We start from the raw sequence: 16,585 nt of genomic DNA, 5'->3' as shown, positions 1-16,585 counted from the left end.
TTACAAATCTGAATTTATCAGGTCAATTTACGAGTAATTTCCGAGTCGATGATTTTTGTATTTCCCCTGGTAAAACTCGTGATTATATTTGGGGATGTCAAATAAGGAATGAAGGGTTAAAATCAGATATCGTCGATTATAATATCATCAAATAGATTGTTGTATATTTATATATTAATTTATATATTATTTATATATATTCAATAATTATATTCAATAAAAATATATTTAATAATATTAATTTATATATTCAATAATTTTCCTTTATTTCTCGATATAACATAGATGTGAGAAATAATGGAATAAAAAATGTGTACAATAAAAGATTAAAGCCTTATTTAGATATTAAATTTTGCGATACATAAATGACTGTTACAAATACTAGTAATGTTAAGTTATTGTGAGACTTAAAATACGTGAGACAAAAGTCGTGGAAATTCCTCGCGACAAGGCCACTTGGTCGGATCTTCATTTTCGTAAACTCGAGCTTTAAACTTTTGGACTTGAAGCTTTTTCATGGTTTAAGGACAACCGAGGAACCCTCCTTGCGCTCGTCCCTCAAATCCTTTCATAAAGAATATCCATCCTTCCAACCCGTCCAAGAGCACTTGCTCCTCCTTTCTTCACCCCCCGTTTCTTTCGCTTCTTTGTCCTCATCCTCCACGTGTCCCCATCTCGACGTTTCTTCCCTTCTACTTTCGCTATCAGTTCAACGTATCTTCAGGTTTTTTATATCTATCGTATTTTGTTATTTTACGTTTTTAGAAATGTGTATAACCGGCAAAAGGTATGAGAATTCGTCAGATCCAAGTTTTCTTTTCGAGGGCGCATTCGAGTTCGAGTATCCTCGAGAGATTGCACAGTTTCCTCGATGCTAAAAATTGTTGGGCTATTGGCTAGTTCGGTTATTTCGAATCGTACGAAAATGGTAGAACCCAACTGTCTCCTGCGATATATGTAATGGAGTAAAAAGATCATTTTTTAACAATTTTATACTCCTCTACCGCTTTCTCTGTAAAAATACGCGCGTTACGGGATTAAAAACGCATCGTGCGCAGTCGCACGTGCTCGAAAGTTCGTCCAGATTATCGAGTATCTAAACCGGGACGTACTTGATTCGGTGAGCCGGAGTTTCGAACCGAAAAACCGAACAACCCCGAGGCACTCGACAATTTCCGGTACTAGAGTTCACCCCCCGCCCTAAAATGCGCTCAGTTTTTATTACGCGCTTGCGTTTTCCTCGGCCTCGCTCGGTCGATCGAGAACGCCTCGCTTTCTCTCTTTCTTCATCTTTCCCTCTCTCTCTCTTTCTCTCAAGGAATTGGATAACTGCTCGAGAATCACGAGGCCTGACGGTCGATGAATAAAGGAGACGCCATTTAAATTGTAAATGGCCGCGATATCCGCGTGGAAGCAAACCTTCAATTAGGGTTCTGCACGCGGAGGAGGAAGTACGTGTACACATACACTTGCATAGTTCCTCGCATCGGTGCGGCCAACGCTGCGAAAGATGTGCCAGATAGATAGAGGGCAGTCGTTTGTTGCGATTTAGGCGAAACGACGTGTAAACTTGTCGAAACAGATGAAGCAGTGATAGTGAGGCAGTGTAACAATCGCGTTGCTTTACGTCAATCACTCTTTTTTTTGCCTATTTTTATAGAAAAGTGACATATTTCTCAAGTCTTTTTATGTTATATATAATACCTTCTTTGTTTTTATATGTAATATTTTTGCAAAGGATTCTCGTTTGTCTGAGTCTTCGATAATCTTGATTGAAGCAGTTAAAAGGCGCAAAATATTATATTAATATTTTCCAGTAGTAAGGAAAGATATGCATTTTGATAGATTTTTATCTAAACAAAATATATATAGACATTTCTAAACCGACATACTTTTACTTATCAAAATAATTTATTACATACTATAATTTAATATTTAATATTTAAAGTTGATACAAGTTTGATTCGGTAATTAATTTATTTATCAAAAGTCATAGCTTGTGCATTGATTTATATGCTAGATCATTTTCATGAAATCAAATATCGTGTTTTTTTTCGTATGACGTTCTTTGATTAAATCGATATTACATTTGTCGTACGATACATTTTTTAAGCATATTGATTGACAGGATAGAAATTTCTCGAGCCTCTAGATATTTTCTATTTTATAGCTAATCAATACACTTAAAAAATTTGTCATATGACAAATGTAATATCAACTTTTTAAGACATAATTAAAACAGTGAATACATGATAATATTACGTTATTATGCATGCAAGTCTCTAAAATTGTTTCTAAAACATTTTTTTGTACTTGTTATTTCTTTTACAGTGTAATTTAAAAAAGTAAGGTAAAATATTTTATTTGTACTTGTTATTTCTTTTACATTGTAATTTAAAAAAGTAAGGTAAAAATATTTTCTAAATTGATACATGCACATGTTGATGTCTATATTTAACGGCTTACTTTGAAACGTTAAAGAATATGAATAAACATTACTATTTAATTTGGTCTGTATTTCTTTATAGACATCTCATATAAAAGCGCCTTGCATTAAAAATTATTTTTAAAGTTATTTTTAAAAGATAAGAAGATTTGTTTTATAAATAATCTTTTTATAAAGATATAAATGAGAAAAATATAATTTTATTTTAAAATTAATGTACACATTTCAATAATTCATTTTCAGTAGTACTTTTTCATAGTAAAATTTTTTCCATAGTTCTATCATTTTCAATAAATATGTCATTTTGAAAATTAATTTCTAGATTAAAATTTTTGTCCGATTTAAAAAAAAATTTTACTATATTAAAAAAAGAAAGCTTAAAAAATAATATTATTAAAAAATTACAAAAAGATTAAATTATATATTAAAGGTACAAGTTAATAAGGAACGAAATGTTATAATAATTGTTCATTCTAAATTTTCGACTAGAAGGTAGGTTTAACTAGAGAGAGCTCAAAAACAAAACGGTAGATTACCGTACTTTTCTTTTGTACACATTCTCGAACGGTAGCCTTCAGTCGGAGATCTTCCGCGGCAACGACCTCCGTTTAATCCCGAGCTAATCCTCGATGTCAATCGGCCGTGTCTACCGCCTGGGGAGGCGTTTGCGAAACGAAAGAGAAGGAGAGAGAGAGGGTTCGTCGTATATAAGAGAGAAGAACACGCGTTTATATATCCAGATTCCGGGCGAAACGCTCGCGGGGGAGGTTTCTGCCGCGGTTTAAACCGTCGTCGACAGGGAGCGGTGAAGCGGGGGCGGGGGCGAAGAAGCGTGTGTATAGGGTGGCGGTTGAGAACGATGCTCTCGCGGGGTACTTGAATGTCTCATTTCGAGGAGATTGGGGAGCGAACGTGGGGGGGGAGGGGTGGCTCGGGTGCCGAGCCGGAACTTTATAAAGCGCGTCTTTGCATGTTTTCACTCCGGGCACGCACGCTTTTATCGTCCCTACAACGCCACCGGTAGCAAGCGGCACGATAACACGATCCAATTCGTCGTCGTGTCACGTATATGTGCGTACATACGCGCACGCCCACGTGCATGCATGCATGCATACCGGAAGAGCCGTGCGGGCGCTCCGCCGCGCGATCGATCGCGAAAGTTACGTAATGAGTCTCCGCGTGCATTAACTCTCTTGCCCGGAGACCGTCAAAATCTAGGTTATCAAGTTTTCGTCGGCAACCACGCTCGATCAGGGCCGTAGCTTACGAAGACGAAGCGTCAAAAAAATAAATCTTCCTTCTCTGCTCGAAAGTCGAAGAGCAGTTTTTGCCCGAAATTAAATTGATATCTCTTAGCATTATCCTCGAGGAAAATCTTCCGAAGGTCCTCGCATTTAAGCATAACGAGATGTACTGAGAATTCTCCTCCTGGAACGGTTATACCTCGTGACTCTCGTTAGAGAAAGATTCCCTGGCCGGAAGCGGCGATTGAATGACTTCGTCGTCGAAAACGACGACAAATCGAATAAAATTTCTTAATTCGTTTCCCAGGAGCTCGCGCGCACGCTCCCGGCGCCAATTAAATTTCAGCATGGTAATTTAGGCGAATGGATTGCCGAGGGGAAGATCCCGAAGATGACGCATCTCTCTGCGTCAGCGCGGCGGCCCAGAAATGGCTAGCTCGATTAGCACAATCGGGCAAACGACTTCGAAAACCCGTCGGAGATGCGATAACTTTTCTCTCCTCTTACGGCTGAAACTTTTACCGCTTTCTTTCTCTTTCTCTCTCTCTCTCTTTCTTTCTTTTCTCTTCCGTTCTTTCGCGCATTAGGATGCATTAGAGTAATCACGGCGAAAAAAGGTATAACCACTCTTACAGCTCATCTTATCGAATAATAAAGAGAGTTTGATGCACTTATATCCGAAACATTCACACGAGTAAATTTGAAATGGCATTCAATCTTCGCCTACGATGCGTATAAATTTGAAAATTTCATTAAAATAATTTTTTTAAAATTCAGTGAACGCGTGTGTGTTTACGCATGTACACTTAGATTAAACAAAAGCGATTATTTTAGAATTACAATTCTACATATTAGAAATATTAGTTAGAATTATTAAACGAAAAAATTGTTTAATATAGTTATAAAGAATAATAAAATAGAGATATCCATACGAGTTAGAGATTTATTTTATATAGATTTTTATGACACATATAGATTTTATGACACTTTAATTTTATTCATTATACAATTATATAATTACTACGAAAATATTTAAATCATATTTTATTATTTTATTATTTCAAAACTACATTACCTTCATCTCGGAGATGCAAGTGAGATGTGGTTTATGTAAATCAAACATCTATATGAATACAAGAGACTGATATATCACATATTATTCTCTCTCTTTTCGCATTATAAATTAATTTGCATAATAATATGTTGAGCGTGCGATATTCTCTCGAAAAATTTTTCAGATATTTTTCTTGAAAAAAAAAAAGGTCGCCGACATGCGCGTTCAATTATAGCACGATGATTTCAGATGACCGAGATTAATACGTCCGCGCTATATGCCCGCATTTTATTACCTGTATATCCGAGTGTCTCATTATATGGGCCATGAATAATGTAGCGCTTGGAAATATATCATGGCCGAATGGAATCGCCCGAATTTCCGGAGATAAAATAAAACGCGTCGTATCCATGCTAATCCATGCGCGTCGCATTTTGCCGGTCAATTGCACCTAACAGCTAGACTTGAACAGCGGTTCAATTTTAACGACGACGATGGCACGAAGGAGTAAGAGAGACGGGGAAAGCCGTCCGTGATAACAACATCCCTGTTTCGTAATCGGGAAGCATATGCATCACGCGTGTTTGCCGATTAAATTGCGTTGTCCTGCAAACGGCGATATAACGAGCGATATATATACAGCCTGTTCCCACATTCCCGCGGGAATGTTTCCATTCGCGAGACGATTCGCGAGGGATAACGATGATCCTCGATCTCTCTTTGACTCGTATCGTATCGCGCAACGATAAGATCCGTAAATGAAGGCGCGATAAACCGGGAAGGGATTGCACGGTTATCGAACAGTCGTAAACCTCCACGATCGTACTGGGAATTCAAGGTTTCATGGCAAGGATTCTCAGGCGAGCAAGAAAAGCGTCGGCTACCGGACCGTTCCAAAGAAACGGTCATTCTCGATGGGCGATTAATACGCGCGTCTCTATAAGCGTGGAACAGCAGATGGAATTATATGAAATATATATATTCGTGCTCCGTAAAATTAGACGTCTAGTTTTATGATTGCATCCATTATACGTTTATGTTTCGAATTTTATCGTGCATTAGTGATGTAAATGCAAATTTTATGGGCGGAGGATCGCGTATGTTATTAATTTTTATATCTCTCTGAAAGATATAGAGATTATATGTATCTTGATTTATCCCTAATATTTTAAGGAAAACTTACGTCTTAGTAGTGGTTTAAATATTTAATTTTTCCTACCCCTATCCCCTCCTGTTTCTTAAATTTACATAATGTTGAGTATGCAAAATACTATTTGATATTTTCACGCCAGGAAAGCGAAATTTTATACTGCAACGAAGATAATTTAACTCGCTGGAACGAGAAAATAGTAACTTGGAGCTTCTCTAAATTGCATAGAATTTTTAGTCGCAATATTTTCACGCGAGAAGAGCGAGAGAAAGAATATCTGTCAGAGATCTAATGTAGTTAACGTTTAGTTGATAGGAGAAGTATAATATCTCTGACGTAACTTGTCAAATTAATAAAGACTGAGTAGTAAAAGGCCGGTATTAATAACGCATGTTTTACAAAATGCTCTTAATGTACTATAGCAATGATGCGATGCTGTTGAAAATTCCCAGGGAATTGTACTCTCTTCTCCTCTTCTTCCTCCCGCACACTGACTTTTAATTCCATTTTTTTTCTGCAAACATCCTCCGTTTCCTACAAACAACTGAATAATCGATAGTTATCGTAGTCTTGCCTCGGCGGATGTTGAATTTTAATAACATCGGTTTTCAAATCTCCAACGAATGAATAGGCATCAGACTCTTTGTCGGAAGGAATAGTATTATAAAGACGGTCGACAATCGAGAGAAAAGAATTTTCTCGAACCCATCGTAGTGATACGACGAAACAAAATCGGTGTTGTCAGACATTTGAGAAACCGAGAAAGCTTGAAGAAACTGAAAAGAATCTGGGAAATTTTACACAGGAGATAAGTTGAAAGAAAGAGAAAATTTTGAAAAATTTTGGTGAATTATAGTCATAATGGATGGGAAAAATTATTATCAGCGCTTCAATATATTACTCGAATTATCATATAACAAGTTTACTTAATTTAAAACAGAACGAAATGTAATTCTTTTCATTAGCGTTTACATATCGGCCACTTTATCTCGCCTTCCTTTCGCGCTCTCCGCGAGATGTTGTAATTACATTTAGTACCTTATCTCGGTCGAGCAAGGAGAGTTTTTGCCCGTTGAAAAAACTCGAGAAAATTTTTTCAATTGTATCCCTCGTTGTAACAACTTGACGCGCCAGCGTGCGCCACACGACACCCGTTAGACTATCGCCGAGAGGAGAATGACATAAGACATTCCCGTTCTGACTCGGGCGCCATATGACCGTCTCTGTCGCAAGCTCTGTCCTCTCTCCTACCCCTCTTTTCCGCCATGTTCCCCCTGGTGGCCCCCCGTTCCCGCGCCGCCATCCACTACATTCTACTACCGTCATTCCTTGCCCTCTCGTCTCACCAGTCCGCCACCTACTACCACCCCCGCACTCTCCCACCACGACCATCACTACTACTAGCGTACTCCGACCAACACATCGGCATTGTTGCCGGCCCGAGAGCCATTGTCGGAAGCGAGAGAGAAAATATAAGGAAGGAGAAAGAGAGCCGCGGAGAACGAGAGACAGAGAGGGGGAGATTACGTGGGAAGGAGAAAAGAGGGGACAAAGAAGTCACGAGAAGAGATGAGCAAGATGGAGGAACAAGGAGGCGGTATACGAGGACGAAGAGATGAGGAGGTGAAGAGAACGAGATGGAGAGAGGAGAGAGAGGGAGAGAGAAAGATAGAGAGGGGGAGAGAGAAAGAAGCAACCAGGCACAGGCATAGCATAGCGTAGCATGGCACGGCATATCCATAGACATATACACTGTGTCTATGGGCATATCGACGAGATCCGACAACGACCGAACACCACCGAGCACAGCCGACTCGGACCCTGCGCGCTCAACCCAAACCCGAGAAAGCATAGTTGCATTTAAACTGCCATCCCACTCGGGAGGTCTCTCTCTTCCTGAGTCCTGAGGACGACCTTAGGACGACTTACGTACGTACGTAAGTCGCTACGCGTATTGATACGTCATTGTGTTTCCGTCACGTCTCTACGCTTCGTTTGTTATTAAAAAAAAAGAAGAAGAGAGAGAGAAGAACCCAGAAACGGTCCGGGGGTTGTGATGACCCACAGGTCGAGACACACGGTCTGACGTCAGGAGCGCTTTAACTTGTTGGATTCGACGCGAGTGCGACGCGAAAGTGAGCCGGTCCGCCGCGGCTTCGACCTGGTTCGACCTGGGGAGAGGGGAACGCGGAGGTGTCGGACGTCGACATCGTGGAAGATCTGACAACAGACAGATGGATAGACAACAGACGATGCCCCTCTGATCATTGTCGCCGTTCGTCGTCGTCGTCATCGTCGTTGCTCTCGGATGGATACCAAGAGCACCGGGATCTTTTGTCCGGGGTTTTCCGGTAGCGCGACGCGTCACTTCCGTCACGCGTTCCTTCCTCTGTCGCGGGTTCTGTCGTCATGTTCGCGGTTCTCGTCGTTTGTCAACTCGCGTCACTGTGCTCGCTTCTTTCGAGAATAGGATTCTTTCGCGCTCAGTCATATGACAAGCTATCTCGTAAGTTCCGCTTCGTGTGACGCTGCCGCTTCGTTCACTGACAGCCAGCCGCGATTATTTTTTGCGCCAAGTTAACAAAGATCTTGAACGTTCGAAATAAAAAAGAAGCTAGGTGACATAACAATGATTTTGTGGCATGATATTTTTTATACACGATGTAAATTTCTTTAATTCTATTTTTTAGTTTGAGTCTTAATTTAATCATCTGCAAGAATCAGATTCAACTCTTGAATTTGAAGTCAACTTTCTAAATGCTTCAGACATGCTGCAATCAATGGCGTTATCCATAAATTGAGTGCATAATTCTGAAGATCTCAATAAGTTTTATACTGTAAAAGACCTTGATCGACATAATGCATACTTAGGAATGTGTCTCGTTTATAGTGAAATTAAACTCTTGTCTGGTCTTTCATTAATTTGTCGGTATCTGTTGAAAACTGTCAGTACTGACAGTAATAAATAACGACGACAGCAAAATGCAGTAAATTAGATAAATTATTTAAAGCAGCGACGTTTTGACGTCATTTAATTCATCGCTGACATTGACTGGAATACGTTCGGAAATTTTTGCCCCCGAGAAAATCTCGGTTCATTAATTATTTGAAAGATTGCGTGCATACGTCAGAGAAAATCTATGGTGTATATATTTTATCTCGACAAGTTTAGAGATTTGAGATTGTCATGTTATCGCCAATCGAAGTATTATTCTCGTCACATTTGAGAGTGAATACATGATTGAGCTTAAACTAGCGAGTCAAAGTTCAGTCTGAACTCGGTGTTCTCGAACCCGGAGCTGGATTATATTAAAGGTTGCGGAGGGCATCGTGCGCTCGCGGGAAGAGTTATAAGACCGTTGAGAAGTTTCAGCGAGTCCATTCGCGGTCGACGATGGGTGTCCGCACTTTTGACGTGTAACGTAACGCGGAGTGATGTGAGATTTTTTTGTGACGGCAAGCGAGAAGAGAAATTGCGCGCAACACGGCGAAACGTCCGTAAATTGATATATTATCATTCATCATGAAATTTATATTTGAAAAAACACACAAATGCCAAGTAAATATATTTACTAATATTTAACGATGGCTCATAACATCTTACACACATATTTTTCGCCAATTATAGAGAACATTTTATTTATCTCTTTCTCTCTCTCATATAAATTTTTAATAAATTTTTTTTTAAATTTAAATATCAATAAAAAATTCATATATGATTAGTGATTGATAATACGTTTAATTAAATTTTGAATGCATCTATTACTATTATTCTCCTCGAACGAAAATATATTTATATCGAAATACGCGCTATCCCTTTATTCCGATTATGAAGTGAAAATGTGGAAATATTTGGGCCCGTCGAAGTGATCGGTCAAGCGTAATGCAGCTCGGTGTTAACAGTGTGTATCGCTCGAAATGCCAAATATACATACATACTAATACTAGGTGCGGTTAACGAGGACACTCGTCGCGTCGTTGATCAATAAGATTTGCCGCGGACGATAGATCGCGTAGGAAAAAGCGGGAAAATCCCGTCCGCGCATCAGAGTGACACGTCCTCAAATTTGATTTCTGACGAAGCCAACAATAATTGTCAATCGAACCGGCGAATATAGACCTACCTATCTACACGTCACAGAAAATCTATCCACACATCCTGCGAACGCGCTCGATCTTTTTCAAATTTTTTTTTTTCGGGGGGCTGTAATTAATCATTCTGCCAATTAATGTAATCAATCTAGATGTCAACGCGTTATTTCGCGTCCCGTTGTTGCTTCCGCTTTTTATTTTTTTTCCTTTTGTATTCGTACATGTAAAGCGTCAAAGCGTCATCGCGAGAAAGAGAGGTTGCCTGGGAAATTGGTTTCGCAAGAGAGAATGGCTCGACCGGTGACTTTGGAATCGAAGTTTGGAAATGCTTTGTTCCCGCTAAAAAAGGTGTTTGAAAAAGAGAGGGCTCTGCGCGGATCGATATATCGGCTTGACTCTCATCCCCTCCTGTCCTCGCCCCTCTACTCCCGGGATGATGTTTCTCCCAGATATCGGTGTGAACAAATATATCCGGTATATAACGAGTATATTCATTGATAAAGCGATTCTCGCTTAAACTGAAAGCTTGTATGTCATAGATTAATATCTATCTTGAATCGCGAAATCTTTGTAAGGATTAAAACGTGCAAAATAACGGCTTAATTAATTAAACACTGACGGATGGCGACGAATTGAATCGTCACGTTTCGATCGTCGAATTCATTGTACAATTGAATTATTTAACGACATGTTAATATATGCTTCTGTGTGTATCGCTCGAGTCTCGCTTCGCATGCCAAATCACGATTCGTAATTAACGTAATGAAACATGAAACTGGGGAAGAACCGCTTGAAGAGAGCTAATGAATAGTGATTAGGAGCCTAACGCTTGCGACTCGCTTAAACAATCGAGCTCTGTGTTGCGGAAATTAAGCAAGATTTCCCAACGGCGGGTGGAAAACCATGGCCGTTCCCGAGAATGAATCATCGTGACGCAATGTTTCGTAACCCGCGGCTCGTAAAATTATCCGCGACCTTCCATTCTCATTTATCTCTCGCATTATCGAATCACCGTCCCTTCGACATTCGCGCTTTCAAAAAATTCTCCCCCTTCGTGGGCTACTCTCGGTAGCGAAGTAAAGCGATGTAACGCCGCCGCCGACTTGTTGCATCGCAAAACTTTGCAAACCGAAATCTCTCGGCGCGCGCGGCCTCGTAAATTCGCAATAACCCGCGGAATTAACGCGTATTCCGCGTCGATGTCGCGATGTGCCCGTAATTATATGCGAAACTCGCCGGGGATTACATAACCAGTGCGTACAATCGACGAAAACATCTTCGCGACATTTCATGTTGAGTAGTGTAAGCTGGAGATATCGGAGCTCAAGTTGAAATAAAATTAATTAGTGCACGCGAGTGATTATAAATTCGAGTGTTAAAACCGCTATCGAGTTATTCAAACGAACCAACGATATTTATTTATAATCCTTCAAAGGAGCTTCGCTTTCATCTCCAACATTTGCGCTATTTTTAACTCAGTTTTCTTGAATATTTTTTACTTCCACGGTTTCCTTTTGATGACGCAACTTTTTCAATAATAACGCCTCGATAACGTCGTATCCCGAGAATTGCAGGAAGTAGAGTGGGAAGGAAATTTTTTTTACATGCGCAAATGTATGACATTCGCGATCTTGACGAAACTACAGAATAGCAGAGTAGGATTGTTCTCGTTCTGGATTTATTATTGTCGTACGACAAACGGCTATGCTTCTCTTTGAGGTCTTTATTATCAAGTAAGGAAAGCACTTGAGGAGACACAGTTATTGAAACTCGCGACGACCCGATAGAGAAACAAATTTACTGAATTACTTTTAGACGCAAATGCTCTTTGAAGTCGGAAAGTGCCTTATTTTACAGTTATAGAAGAAAGCTTGCGGAAATTTACAGACAATAGCTACGATAACTATAACAATGGCAATATTTATTCAACATTGCTATACATATAGTTATTACTATCTCGTATTAAAACCACAATCGTGCTTTTGTTCCGCGTGTCCGAAGTTCTCTGACATTTAAAATATATGAATTTATTGGGGAGGGGGAGAAAGGGGACTCATATTCACCATATAAATCTCGCAAGTTTCTCTTTAAAACTTCAAACTCTTTCACGGTCTCTACAATTCTGTGCTCATTTCGATTCGCGACCGCAATTATTGCGCAGCAAGCATTTCGTCCTTTCATTCCACGTCATCCGGTATTAACCGGAAGTGTAACGTCAATTCCTACCATTACAAACGTAATCATTTGCAAAAGCGTGCGCGCACAGTGGCGGCTTTTCCTACATTTATCTATCTCGAATACGTCGAAAACATTGCGTGCATTCGGCATTCGCGGTTTTTCGCGAACGTCTCGACGTGTCACCGGCAAAACAATGAACCCATCCCGAGTGACGAAAGAAATTCGAGAACCAAGATTTCATCCACGTCGGAAGCGTCGCAGTGTTTTCAGCCGAGGAGGAAGCGTTTATCGATCAGCCTCGACCCGAAAAGGTAAGTAGGCGAGCACCATGGTTACCGTTATCTCCCTAGATCGTCTCTAACTTTTAATTTGCCGCGATAAATTCAGCTGTATTTGTATATTCCGATGGCAGATAAACTTGCATTAGGGGGGGGGGGGAAGTAACACTATTTAACGAAATTAAAGCAAATGAACCGTATAAACGCGGTGTTCTCGGCTGGTATAATTTAATTATTATAAATGAAACGTGTGCTCCAATAGCTATATTTATACAGAACAGTTGTCAGTTTGATCCAATCGGAATACGTCTATGCGAAATATCACCATCTACCGCTTCCTGTATATATTTCGACGTTCGGAAATTTGAATTCGGACGAATGCAAAAGGCGCATGTTGCTATGCAACGGTGATTCGGATGCTGGGAACGCGAAAGGGCATTTTGGGAAAGATTTGCATGAAGATGGAAGGCAATGCGGTTTGCGAATTAAATTGAATTTGCTTCCGGAAAAAGAAAGAAAAGGAGATTTAAGGCGCGTTGAAAGCAGCGCGCGTGGCAAACTGGCAACTTCGAATTAATGCAAATTAACGTTTGCGTTCGCGCTCGCGCGCGACATTACATCCGGGAAAAGAAGAGATACATGACACCAAAAACTATACAACTGCGCAAATGTCAGATAGGGGAGCCTAATTAACGTATGTGTACCGTGGCACATTCCTCATGAAGAATACGCGTGTTACATCATTAATTATTAATTAGCGCCCCGCAATATGAAAATTATAATGTACCGATATGCACACAATAGATTAAAAGATTATATATATATATATTTGTTATTCTAAAAATTTTTGTTACCCTTTCTGGTTAAATCTTAATTATACCTGGCCTGCATCGCGCATGAACTCCCGTCGTTGTATCACGAAAAGAGTATCACGGCTACATGAATTATTGAGTGAAAAAACGTTATTTGCGGGAAATTACATTCTAAGCACGATGCATGCTGAAGATTAAAATCCAGTGTAAAAGCTGCGTACTACCTTTATCAGCGTTGTTTATGCCGGCGTAACTTTCCGCGGTGTACAACGTGCATAAATATCTCCGTTAAACTCAGGCTGCAAGATTAAAAACTTTTCCCCGCCACGCGCACCAGAGCCCTTTCTGCATAAAATTCTAGCAAATTTACAATTAAATTTCACAACCGCGGTAATAAAGTAAATAACCGCGCCACCTTTCCATGCAAATTGTTGAGCGCGAACGTTCTTCGCGCGAGAGTAACGCGATTATCGCCATACATCGTCACACGGAAATGCGCCGATTGTTGAGGAGAGAGGAAAAAAAAATATAAATCTCTCTCGAGAGATTCTATCTTTCGAGCGAGGTAAGAATACTCGCCGGGAAAATCGATCTTTCGCTATTGGGATTATTTTACGGAGTACGCGCGCGCAACCGTTCGTAAAATAATAATTCCTCGAGATATCTCGAAAGGGGGAGGGAGGGAGGAAAGATGGGCGAGGGGGAGACAGGCCCAAGATCGATCTGTCGATGCTATTGCTGAGGGTTATTTCGCGTAGCGCGGCCGCGCTATCAGCTGCGTGCGCGAAATGTGGCAGGAATTCGAATCCGCTCCCCTTCCCATTCAACTTCCTCCGGCGCGGTCGGTCCACGAGTTACGACCAGCCGGCCGTTGCTGCAGGGCTGCAGAAACGAGAAACGACAGCACCCCACGGGAAATTGTATCGACGCGCGCCACCATTCGCGAGCAAATCGATTTCTTTTTACAGTTTCGAGGAAGGAACAGCGATTATTGCGCAGCTGCCTCTCTCGCGACTCGCGAGCTGGGACGAATGTGCTTCGCGACAGTGTGCTTCGAATGAAAAAGCGGACGTTAGCTTTATTTTATATATCTGCGTTATTTTAAAAAGTAAATTTTATCTGATTAATTAATGGTAGAAATGGTAGTATAAATTAATTAATATAAAAAAATTAATTTGCTCGGAATATTTTTGTACAAATATACAGAATCGTAAAAATGCTAAAAATGCTACACTGTATGTCTATATATATTTTTTAAAGAGTTGTGCTTGATAACAACGTCGGACTTTATTACTTACAGTTTGATGAAGGTGATAATCTCAAACTGTGTATGTATGTTCACATTTTATTACGAACGCCTGTTCTGCAGCTTGTGCTAGTGACTTGATGACGCAAGTCTGAGTCACCGTATGTATAGAGCGTACGTAAACATACATTGTGAATATGACATAGTTGAGCCGTCGACCATAATCCCAACGCGCGGATTTTTCACATCATACAATAACTTGATAAACTAGACTTATATTCTTACTTCGATAATAGACTCTTAAAACCGACGTGTTTTAACTGTTTTATTAATATCTTAAATTTTAATATAAAAAATAATATCGTAATGTCTATAGTTAATTAAAGATCGCCCAAAGTGCGCCATTATTAAAATTCGATGATAATTAATGTATAGATCATAATCGTTAGTTGTAAACCACAAAATTGTGGTTTTATGTGTACTTGGTGTTTACTCTTTTCTGTTATGCAAATTTATACAAGTATTCTCGATGTTCTTATAGAATCGAACCTGCAAAGAGCGTTCAAGTTAAGTATAGAACTCAAATGTACACGTAAGATATTTAAATTATTACGGCAAAGTAATCAAAAGTCATTTGGCATATATTTTACGATGTAGAATTTCTGATAAGAAATCAATTTTGGAATGGGAAATTGCACCATCTTTTTACGCGCGATTGCGTAAATAACGATATCGCGTGCAAATAACGCGAATATTTAAGTGTGAACCGACCAAGTCATTATGAAAACAACAAGCGCGTATAAGCAGAAAGAACCTTTGACTAATGTAGCATCGATAATTTAACGGAAAGGTAATAATGTGTCGTATTTTATTAGCCGCCTCGTTTTCATATTATTCGTATAATTACTCGAGCTATCGTTTCAGCGAATAATTCGCATCTGCTACCGCAAATAGTTATTGCATCGCAAATGAATGCAAAAATCGAACGATTAGCCGCGGATGCATTGTCCGTCGCATCGCATAAAGGCTCTAAATTTTCCGTAACCTTAATTACTTTTATTGTACTTGAATGTTCAACGCTATTGTTCGACGCTAATTTTGATGATTAATTAAATTTTCTCTCTCCTCCCTTTTTCTCTATCTGAATGAAAAACTTCAATTTGAGGAGAAAAGAGAAAATAATTTATCTAATATAGTGTACTTTAATTTTATTTTAAGGGATGTTAAAAATTATTATTTACAACTATTAAATTACTTTTGTAATTCTAGGCATTGATAATGTTTTGATTTGCAATTTGAATGTATCTCTCGTGATGATACGTCATTTTAATTAAATTTAGATATTTCCATATTTGCATTGTTATTAATAGGTATATAATTATAAAATTTCTTTGTGGAAATTTATAAATTAAAATCAAAGAGTTAATACAAGCGAACGTATTAGAGATTCATAGATGTGTTTCTATATGCAAACTACGATCCGTGTAAGCTCGGATTTATCCAATGTGCATAGACGTGCGCGCGTGCGCGACTCAATCGGGCTGGAGAAGGCATTATGCTAGGTAGTCAGGCTCTAGCACGCTTTGTCATTATTCGTGAGAACCCTATCAATTCGACTGGAAGATTGAATAAGAGGAAAAACACGGTGCGATGAGGCGCGCGCCCGCGCCTCTTTTCATCGTTATCGAGAGACCGACAAAAGATATTTGCGAAAAAGAGGAAGAGAAACATACACATACACACACACATACATTGTCCCATCTAAATTGAATCTCTCTTTCTTTTTTTCTCGCCTGCGCTATCGTTTGCGTTTCCTCGATCTATCCGAGAGTCGATGGAGAGAGACTCTTATTACGGTTCTATCTCATGAATTGTCACATATGTATACACGACAATGACTGGCCCCGGATATCCGATCCAATTTTCAATTCGCCGATCGTTCGCCTAATTTTCGCCGACTTTTATTAGAACGTTTAACCTTTCCGACTTGCACACGCGAGATTATCGCGAATGACGGAGTCACGCGAAATTAATCGAATCGAATCGAATCGAATTCCAGAACGTAATATGCACGAAGGATTCACC

The 16,585-nt window shown here is 39.6% G+C and overlaps 1 long non-coding RNA gene across 9 annotated transcripts in view; it reads left to right on the top strand.

Annotated features, from left to right (window-relative positions):
• LOC145961178 (uncharacterized) overlaps positions 1 to 16,585 on the top strand; it is a 154,882-nt gene that overhangs the window by 106,669 nt on the left and 31,628 nt on the right. For 2 of the 9 annotated variants that reach the window (XR_014435592.1, XR_014435591.1), the window contains exon 1: positions 7,384 to 12,475. The exons of the other annotated variants lie outside the window; for them this stretch is intronic. This is a non-coding gene — a long non-coding RNA (uncharacterized LOC145961178). Of the gene's footprint in view, positions 1 to 7,383; positions 12,476 to 16,585 lie in introns of those variants that run through there. 9 annotated transcript variants of the gene reach the window in all.

The sequence above is a fragment of the Camponotus vicinus genome, unplaced genomic scaffold (assembly GCF_025532165.1).
Source record: "Camponotus vicinus isolate PSW18456_S1 unplaced genomic scaffold, iyCamVici1.0 SCAF_1, whole genome shotgun sequence".
NCBI classification, from domain to species: domain Eukaryota; kingdom Metazoa; phylum Arthropoda; class Insecta; order Hymenoptera; family Formicidae; genus Camponotus; species Camponotus vicinus.
Note: the sequence above shows the minus strand (reverse complement) of the source record. Positions and strands in the feature narration are given on the sequence as shown.